Source organism: Bidens hawaiensis, unplaced genomic scaffold, assembly GCF_021521415.1.
Source record: "Bidens hawaiensis isolate Kalapana, Puna unplaced genomic scaffold, B.hawaiensis_p1.1 tig00015921_1, whole genome shotgun sequence".
NCBI lineage: Eukaryota > Viridiplantae > Streptophyta > Magnoliopsida > Asterales > Asteraceae > Bidens > Bidens hawaiensis.
Window position 1 is genome coordinate 108896 of NW_027492429.1, and position 10251 is coordinate 119146.

Genomic DNA, 10251 nt, shown 5'->3' on the forward strand with positions numbered 1-10251 from the left:
CTTAGCAGTTTGATTTGGGTTGTGGTGAGACGAGTATGGCCAGCAACACAAACTTGACGTATGCATTAACAAAACATTTTGGCACCACAATACAAGAAAGAATTGTCGGTTTCACGCCCCAGCCGCGGAGCCCTGGTACACCAACTAGTTACTTTTTAATTATTTCATGATGTTTTTGCTTATAGTTTAGGCATCCAGATTTCTAGTCCGACCCGAATGATTTGGCTCAACTGTTTCTCTGGACCACTTTCTCTGTGTTAGGCCCACAAGTAAACACATAACATTTGTTCCACACTCCACATTACTTATAAGGGATCATTTCACATGGCTATCGATAAAACAAATACCATTCACTTATAAGGGATCATTTCACATGGCTATCTACCAGATATTGAAATCAACGCCCTAGCCGCCTCGTCGGCCACCTCCCCCAGCCGCCGCTACCAATCCTCCTCCACCTCCCTAGCCGCCGCCGATCCCCTGCCTCCTCCCCTAGCCGCCGTCGCCGTTCCTCCACTAACCCCAGCAGACCGCGTTGCATTTCTTCCGACATCACCGCCGCCGCACACTACTTCGCCACCTCCTGCCATAGCTGCCACCTCCACCACCATCTACCTTCTACCTTGGCATGTTTATTTCTTCAAGACTTGTTGGCATTTAACGGCGTCATGGAATAAACCCTAGCTCCGAAAATCTCGGGCGATCCACGGCGGCATGGATTCAGAAGAATGGGAACAACCACGTAATCGGAAAGGGAAACGGAATGATCATCAGGCTCAAGGTATTAACAAGGTTTTATCGAAGTTTTTTGTCTCAAATATTCCCCCAAAGTGTTCTTCGCAAGACTTAAAAGATGTTATGGGTAGCTTTGGTCGTTACGAAGGTTCCTATATAGCTAGGAAGCTGGATAAATGGGGCAAGAGGTTTGCTTTCGTATCGTTTTCCGAGGTGAAAGATGTCAAACGGTTGGGAGATGAGTTATCAGATGTATGGATCGGTTCGTATAAGTTGTTTATTGCGATTGCTCGGTTTGTGGATGGTGAGAATCTAGATAGACCCGATTCTGGTAATAGGAGGAAGACGGCTTCGGTTCCTGTTAATAGCCATGCAAAACCTAGTGGTCAAGCAAACCCTAGTTCTGAAGGATCCGATAGGAATGGGGTTCCTTATGCATCAGTTGGTAATGGGCGTTCCTTTGTTGATTCTTTGTTAAATCGGAACAAAGTAGATGAGATTAAGGTGGATGATTCGGTGGAACGGTTTTCTCATTGGAAGGGATGTGCTCTTACGGGGAGGGTGGTGAATCTTCACACGTTAACTTCTTTGAAAAAGTTGGTTCGGAAGCATGGTTGGAGATCATTAGATATTAAGTATCTGGGAGGGCTTACAGTGGTGTTGGTATTCTATGTTAGTGGGGATAGGGATGCCTTCCTGAATGACAAAGAAAAATGGTCAGACTGGTTTGAGTTTTTAGAACCTTGGTCTGATAGAACTAGTGTGGAGGAGGGTCGGATCGCCTGGCTCCAAGTTCATGGGGTTCCGGCTCAGTTGGTGTTAGACGAGGTATTCGATTTGATTGGAAGCAGATTTGGCAAGGTGGTTCAATCGGCTTCCTTATCAGGTGAAGAGAACAACTTATCGTATACTCTCATCGGTGTGTTGAGTAAAGAGTGCAAACGGATTGTGGATCGGGTGGACATTAATTGGAGGGGAAAAATTTTTAAAGTGTGGGTGGGTGAAGATGTTGGGGAATGGATACCGGAATATGTAGTAGAGTTTGAAGAGGATGATGGTTCCGTTTTACCGGAGGAGGATAAGTGTGATGATAATATTGTGCAGGATGAGTTTCATAATGTGCATCGTGAAGAGGGCGAATGTTCTCAAGCTAATGAGTTTTCAGTCAGGGAACATGTTGTTAATGGGTTGGATGGTTGTGTGAACGATAATTCTAACGTGATGGTCGGCAAGGGACGTAAGAAGTTCAGACGGAAGTCTTTATTTTCTAATCGGAGTGGGGGTAGTGGTTCTAGGGAGCGTCCTAAGAAGAGACCAAGGGAGGATAAAGATATGTTTGATCTTGATAGGTTTATCGGTATTATGCACGTGCCTTCGGATGTTACTAGGGGTATCGAGACAGGTGTTGAAGGAGTGTTCTTAACATCGGATCTTAACAAAGGGATGTCTACTAATACGGAGGTGGTTCGAGACATCGAGGGAGAGACTGCGGAGCCCTCGATGTTTGGTAGAGGTATTGATCCGGTGCAACACCAAGGTCCGATTGAGGTGGAGTTGGAGAAGACCATTGAGTTGAGTAAGGCGTTAGTGTTAAGAATTTGCAAGATTTTGTTTCTAATGTTAAAGAGGTTCTTGTTTCCGAAGGCTATCAAGAAGGTGTTCAATGAATGTTTTTTCTCTGAACATTCGTGGGTTAGGGAGTTCTAGCAAAGCCGATTGGATTCGAGGTCTTCGAGTCCATCATGAGGTTAGTTTTATTGTTTTACAAGAGTCGCAATTTGTTTCCTTGGATTCAGTGGATGTGGGACGGTTTTGGGGTTATGGTGAGTATTCATTTGAGTGGGTTCCTTCGTCTGGAAGGTCGGGTGGGTTATTATCGATCTGGGATTCCCAAGTCTTTCGTATGGAAAGGGTGGTCAAGAATAATAATTGGCTTCTAGTTTCGGGCACTGTGAAAGGAAAGAGTAGCTTGTTTCATATTCTCAATGTTTATTCTCCTCAAAATCTAGTTACTAAACGAACACTTTGGAGGGAAATTCGTGATTTGATCGGGGAGGGTAATGGGAGGTGGATTGTGGCAGGAGATTTTAACTCGGTTCGGTGTGCCGAGGATAGGCGGAATTCTTTGTTTAATGTGGGTGAGGCCAATGAGTTTAACGATTTCATTGATGATTCGAATCTTCACGAGTACTCCTTGAAAGGGAGGCGTTTTACTTTTGTTGCAGGAAATAAATTAAGCCGTATTGACAGAATATTCGTTAATTGGGATTTCTTTATGGAATGGCCGTGTGCGGAGTATATTGCTCTCGAAAGGAATAAGCCGGATCATAGTCCGTTGGTTTTGAAAATTGGTTCTTCCAAGAACTATGGTCCCAAACCGTTTAGGTTTTTCAATTCATGGCTTGGTAGAGAGGATTTTGGGACGTTGGTTAAGAAGACGCTTGTTGATGGCTCGTTTCATGGTTCTCCGGACGCGAGATTGTTGTATAAATTTAAAGCTTTGCGTGATGCTATCTCTAGATGGGCGATCGATTGTAAAGCCAAAGAAAAGGAGGAAAGGGTTTTATTGGAGCAAGAGTTGCGTGATTTGGACCAAACCATGGAGGTTCGGGATTTGTTGGAAGAAGAGACATGGTCTTTAAGCGAAATTAAAAGACGGCTAGGCGAGTTGGATAATCATTATTACCGGGATTTGAAGCAAAAGGCTCGGTGTAATTGGGCGATTCATGGAGACGAAAATTCTCGATTTTTTCACGGTTTTATTAATAAACGTAAAGCTTCAAATTATTTTCCGGGTTTGGAAGTGAATGGGGCGTGGGAAACAAACCCGGTTCTCATTAAAAAGGAAGTTTTGCGTTTCTTTGCTGGTAAGTTTAAAGAATCTATTACACATCGGCCTCGGTTGATTGGATATGGTTTTTCGGTCTTGTCTTCGGTGGAGGCGGATTTTTTGATCAGTGATTTTTCCGTGCATGAGATCAAGAAGGCAGTTTTTGAATGCGGTAGTGACAAAGCTCCTGGGCCGGATGGTTTTAATTTTAGGTTCATTCGGTTTTTTTGGGAGTTGTTCGAGAAGGATTTTGCGGATATTCTTAATCATTTTCATAGTGTTAAAAGTTTTTGCTCGGGGGTTGGATCGTCTTTTATCACCTTAATTCCTAAGGTAAACAATCCGTCATCTTTGGGGGATTTTAGACCGATAAGTCTCATTGGTTGTATTTTAAAGACTGTGTCGATGGTGTTAGTGAATCGACTCAAAACGGTTATGAATAAGATTGTCTCAGAGCATCAGTCGGCTTTCTTATCCGGGAGATATATTCTTGATGGCCCTTTGGTGGCTAATGAGGTTATTGCGTGGGCTAAGAAGAGGGAGAGAAGAATTTTTATGTTCAAGATTGACTTCGATAAAGCCTATGATAATGTGAATTGGGAGTTCTTGTTGTCGGTTCTTTCTCAGATGGGTTTTCCTTCGGTCTGGTGTGATTGGATTAGTGGTATTTTGTTGGCGACCAGATCATCTGTTCTTGTTAATGGATCTCCTACATTCGAATTTGGGTGTCATAAAGGCATTCGTCAAGGTGACCCGCTATCGCCTTTTCTTTTTATTATTCTAATGGAGGCTTTTTCAGGTATGTTGAAACAAGCCTGTGATATAGGTGCGTTTCATGGTATTACTCTTCCTAATGAAGGTCCTACTTTATCCCATCTTTTTTATGCGGATGATGCTATGATTATGGGAGAGTGGTCTTCTTTTAATTTTGATAACTTGAAACGTATTCTTCGCATATTTTACTTGTGTTCGGGGCTAAAGATTAATCTCCATAAATCAGTGTTATTTGGAGTAGGTGTAGAAGATGGTGAGATCGAAATCCAAGCTGGTTTCATGGGTTGTAAGCCGGGTAGAATCCCGTTTTCTTATCTAGGGATTATGGTTGGCGCTAACATGAATAGGGTGGTTAATTGGGAATCGGTTGTGTCCAAGTTCAAGAAGAGGCTTTCTAAATGGAAAGTTAATTCGTTATCTATTGCCGGTCGGTTAACCCTTATTAAATCGGTGCTGGATAGTCTTCCCACTTATTATTTTTCGCTTTTTAAGGCACCCAAGAAGGTTATCAATGATTTAGAAGCTTTGATGAGAAGGTTCTTATGGGGTGGTTCGGATGAAGTGAGGAAGATGTCATGGGTGGCTTGGGAGGTAGTCACCAAACCTATAAAAGAAGGGGGTTTAGGTATCGCTCGTTTAGAGGTTAATAATCAAGCGCTGATTACTAAATGGCTTGGGAGATTTCTAAATGATCATCACGCGATGTGGAGAAGAGTAGTGTTGTCTATTCACGGGTCCTCGCGCGGTTGGGGGCTTGCTCCGGTTAATAATGGGGTTCCCGGGGTTTGGAAGAATTGTGTTATGTTTTGGAACAAATTTAAGGTTGATGGTGTGGGTTTTAATAGAGTGATCCGGGCCACAGTTGGGAATGGTCGCCAAGTTCGGTTTTGGATGGATTTGTGGTTGGGTTCGGCGCCGATTATGGACAAGTATCCGTCCTTATATGCGGTAGAAAAACATAAAAATGTCTTGTTAGCATATCGGTTGGTGGTCACTGGATCCTCTCGTCGCATTGTGTGGGATTTGTTTAGAGCTCCTTGCTCCCAACAGGAGGTGATCGAGAAGCAAGAGTTGGAAGATCTCCTTCAAGGGGTGGTGATGGTTGACCGTGAAGATTCATGGTCTTGGGCGGTTGGTAGCTGCAAAGAGTTCGAGGTTTCGTCGATTAAAAGATGGATGGTGCGGTCCGTTGTGGATGCTGGGAGTTTCGGTTTTCAATGGAGCGATTGGGTCCCGAAAAAATGTAATATTTTTATGTGGAGGGCCGTTCTGGATAGTCTTCCAACCAAGGAGGCTTTAGCTAGACGTCATTTGCATTGTAATGATCATAGTTGCGCTTTATGTGAGAGTAATGAGGAATCGCTCGAGCACTTGTTAACCGGGTGTTTCATCTCTATGGCCGTTTGGAATGCGATTGGTTCATGGTGCAACATCCCTAGATCTTTTGTTTTCCATGTCAATGATTTGGTGGAAGTGCATAAGGTTAGTGGTGCGACGGGGAACAAGAGATTGATTATTCATGGCATTGTCATCATTACTTGTTGGAGGATTTGGCGGGCTAGGAATGAAAAGATTTTTTCGGGCAAGAACACTAAGGTGGTAGAAATGGTTGCGGATATAAAATCTTTGAGTTTTCTTTGGTACAAAAATAGATCTAAGATAGGGGTAGTGGATTGGAAAAGATGGTGTTTATTTGATGTAACGTGATTGTTGTTTTTGGTTTTTGGATTTCGGCGTCTTTCTCCGTCTTGGTGATAGTCGTTGGTTGTGTTTGTTTTTAATGAAAGTCAATTTTCAAAAAAAAAAATTTAAATCTTTTATACACAAAATTAAAAATGTTAAACACTCTTTAACAATATGGGAAAAGTGAATCCAGTGCTGTCACACACCTAAACTTAGACGTAAAACTCCTCAAAACTACGTCGTTTTGATTAAATATAATTAAAGTCCAAATAAATTCCCTTATTTAGGTTTCGTCTCCATAAATTCATTCCCGAGTTACATTTCATGTATCCTTCGTCAAAGCCATTTATTGCAAGTTTTCGTGTTGCTGGCCATACTTTGACCAAACACCCCCTTAGCAGTTTAATCTATTTCATGGAATAGTCACGCATATACGAAAGCTTCTAAGTTTTAATTTTCTCTTAATTTCTGTTGATCCCTTTTTGATTAAGAACTCTATAAGTGTAAACTAAAAATACTTTTTAAAGTTTAGTTTTATTTATAAGAGGTTCTAAGAAGAAGAGGAGATTGATATAGATTCTAGAACCAGTATCACAAGTTCTTCAACAACAAAAACCAAAAAATAAAAATAAAAATTTGCAATTTATTTTTTTGTGAATTAGTTTCATGTAGTTAAAATTAAATAGTAAACAAAAGTTGCCTACGAATGAATTTGGAGAAAGATGAAATGAGCTCGTTGAATTGATGGCGAGATACCGAAATAAAATGATCTATTTCTAGATAGTTTTTAATCGAAACAACATAGTTTTGAAGAGTTTTTCATCTAAGCTTAGACGTGTGACAACTGACAATACCGTAATCACTTTCACCTGAGAATGTATTCAACATAGAAACAAAAGAACAATATCTTCACAACTTGGGCTCTAGAGACAATAGCGAGAGTCATTGAATCCTTCCAAAATTGTTTGACATTTGCAAACACTTACATAAAAATAAAGTGGTATAAAACATCTTAATTGCATATATCTTCGTGTGAAGGATGTCACCGGGAAACCTTCCCATCAACCCTCGACCTCCAGCCGCCATCAACAACCATTAGATGCCACCAATGACTTCTTAGATTTCCTGTTCGTGCAAATCCTCGAATACAAATCTTTGGTTCTAATACCCAACCACACATCCAAACCAAACCCGACTACACACACAACCGCCATTACTATAAACACGAGACGGTAACAATGTGCACCAACGCACGTGTTGCCGCCACTAGCTGTGGTGGTTGCCTCCGCGTCATACAAGAAGCCCGCTAGCAGCCCGGAAAATAGGAAGGACCCAAGTGGGAGGTTGATGATAATAATATTGTAAATGAGCCCATAATATTTGAGACCGAAGAGTTCAGAGGCGGCCGGGACCGTGATGGCTAGGCGGACCCCGTAGCATATCCCGACTACTATCGAGCCGATGTAGAGCGAGCCCGGCATGGCTATGGCCATTAAAACATAGCCCACCATCATTAGGATTTGGGATGCTGCATTCCATAAAGGTCTAGGTGTTCCTGCTTTCCTGTGACAGCATAAAAAACATAATTAATAACTAAAAAAATAAGGTTAAACTTGATGAAACTAAATACATTTACATATTTTTGAAAAATAACCTAATGAAATACTCAGAAATCGACCCGGACCAGATACGACCGAAAAATCCCCATATGCTCGTCAACGATACGAATATGGATACATCCGCATACCCGACCGCCAAACCCATTTGAGCCATATTGTTCTGAACCGCTAGACCCGTACCCACACCGCACAGAAAAGAGACGAACAATATCCAAAAATCAATCGTCTTCAACGCCTCAAACACCGTATGTTCTTCCCCGATCACTGGCTGCATCTTTTCCTTTGCCTCATCCATCGCATTATCCACGTTACCTGTCTCGGTGACTGTTTCTTCTTCATGTACAAGTAAAGGCTCTGTCACCGCGGTTTTGACTGATTCTACGTCTAAGGTTTTCTCATTTGATCCGACTCGGTTTTGAATTGCGAGGTACACTGGAACCGATAGCGGTGAAGCTAACATGATAAGTAAAACGAGGCAAAACACCCGGGATAATGTGGGGCCGTGGTCTCAAAGATTAGTAAGTACACTGCGATGATGATCGCTGAGGACGTTGAATATACCAAAGTAGCGAGTTTCAGATTTTTCTTCGGCTGCAGTGGATGAAGGAGGGATTTCTCTGAGGAAGACGATGGCAGACAGACGAAGAAGGGTACAACCGTTAGCATTAGGAGGAAACGAGCTGGATCGCTGTTGAAGAGAGCTGTGCAGATATCAGTGAAGATGGCGGTGCTTAATCCGACGTAACCTTTGAGGATTCCTGAGACCGGGCCTCTGTTTTTTCGGAAGTTGCGAATGCAAGTTACTAAAATGGCAGTGTTCATCCATGTTGTGCTGTTTCCTCCCATACACAGAAATATGCACATCTATGAAGAAACAAACAAGGGTCAGTCAATATGAGCAGAAACACTCTTGTCTTAGGGATGCAAACGAGCCAAGTTGCTTGAGAGTTACTCGAGATCGAAAAGAGCAGACCCTTATCGAGTCCAAGTCAAGCCAAAGCCTCATATAACTTATGGACTTCTATGTTTTAATTTCACACTGCGCGACCGAGTTTAAGCTCATTTTATAGTCTTCTCAGCATAAAGAAATATATAAAGATGTGCATTAATTAATTAACAAATAATAAGTTGATCCGAGACAGAGCTCGAGTTTGAGAAAACAACTCATGAACTGAGCTCAAGCTAGCTAGCTCAAGCTCTTGAAAGTCAAAACGAGCCTAATCGAGCCTAGAGTGATGTTTCTAATTGAGCTCGGTTTCAGGGTATTAATTGGTTCCATATCATATAACTTAAACCGCTCGAAACCCGAAACCAGAGCATGGAAAACCCACTCACTTTCTTTCAAAACCCAGTTCCATGCCAGTTATTTCAATACCCGGTAAACCTTTTAACCTCCTTTACCATACCCGGAATCCGTTTGGTGCACCTCTAGTGGACACTGAAAGCCTAAAAAACGAGACACAAATGCACCCAGCTATTTAGGGACAGCTTTAGGTATTCCCAAACCCATACCCGATTATCAAAGATCTTTGTAAGGTAATTACCCGTCAGTCAGGTATGAACAAAATACTTAAAAATGCAGATCTAATTGATCAAAGAAAAATGCATGAATTAACAAAACACATGTGTATCATCACCTGCCAGTAAGGAAGAGGCTGAATCCTCTGGCTAACGACGAGCCACTGGACCCCATAGCCAACAAACCCTTCGATGGAACCTACGAGAAGAAGAACCGAGGGCGAAACATGGTTCGAAGCCAGACCCGCGACTAGACCAAAGGCTTTGCCAATGTCTTTAGCCACAGAAAGATTATTAAGCTGCAGCTGAGTCAGTGCCATTAGCGACTTAAGCGCGTCTGAATAGTTTGAAAACGTGTAGTTGTTTCCGGAAATGGCTTGCACCCACACCGCCGTCACAAAACCCGTCCATTTTCCGGCAGCCGACGCCGGAGAAGATGATAATAGCCGGAAACCCATTTGGGTTTTTGGTTTTTGGAGAAGATCTTGGATTATTTATATAAAGGGACGTTGGGTTTGTTGAATGTAATAATAACAATAATATATTTGATTTTAAGGACAGGAAACCAGTCGTCGGGGAGTTTAATGAAACCATGGTGGTTGATGATTCCAAGAGTTTCTGCACAAGTGGTGATGCGTGTGGTACAAACCATCTTTTTGTTTTTTTTAATGGGGGTGAGAAATGAAATGATAATAATAAAGAACTAAAAGTAGAAATTGAATGACAAATATGGAAAACGAAACGGAATTGGATGAAAATAGTATGCACGAGATTTGACTAACTAATAAAAAAAAGTTGAATTTGGCTTTTATATCATTTGTGATGTAATAATATATTTTTTTTAAGTAAAGTGTCTTTAAACGCGTATATTTGATTTTTGAGTTAAGTATAAAAGCCGTCTATAATGTTTGGTAAATAATGCGGCTTTCATATAAAAGAAGTTTATCTTTTTTATTTTTTTTTATATTTTTTTTGCAACTGAATCATTGACGTTTCTCACTTCTTATCAATTACATCCAAATCGTTAACTCCGTTAATTTTTAACCTTAAATTAAGGGCAAATTTATCTTTTTATGTAAAATGTAAAAAGAA

The 10251-nt window shown here is 41.4% G+C and overlaps 1 pseudogene across 1 annotated transcript; it reads right to left on the reverse strand.

Moving 5' to 3' along the window:
- Positions 1-6968: 6968 nt before the first annotated feature.
- On the reverse strand, positions 6969-9687 carry LOC143550082 (protein NUCLEAR FUSION DEFECTIVE 4-like; annotated as a pseudogene). Its single transcript, XR_013138262.1, has 3 exons — positions 9279-9687; positions 7677-8505; positions 6969-7585 (listed from the first exon to the last, which is right to left on the reverse strand). The product of XR_013138262.1 is annotated as a protein NUCLEAR FUSION DEFECTIVE 4-like (transcript).
- Positions 9688-10251: the final 564 nt, after the last annotated feature.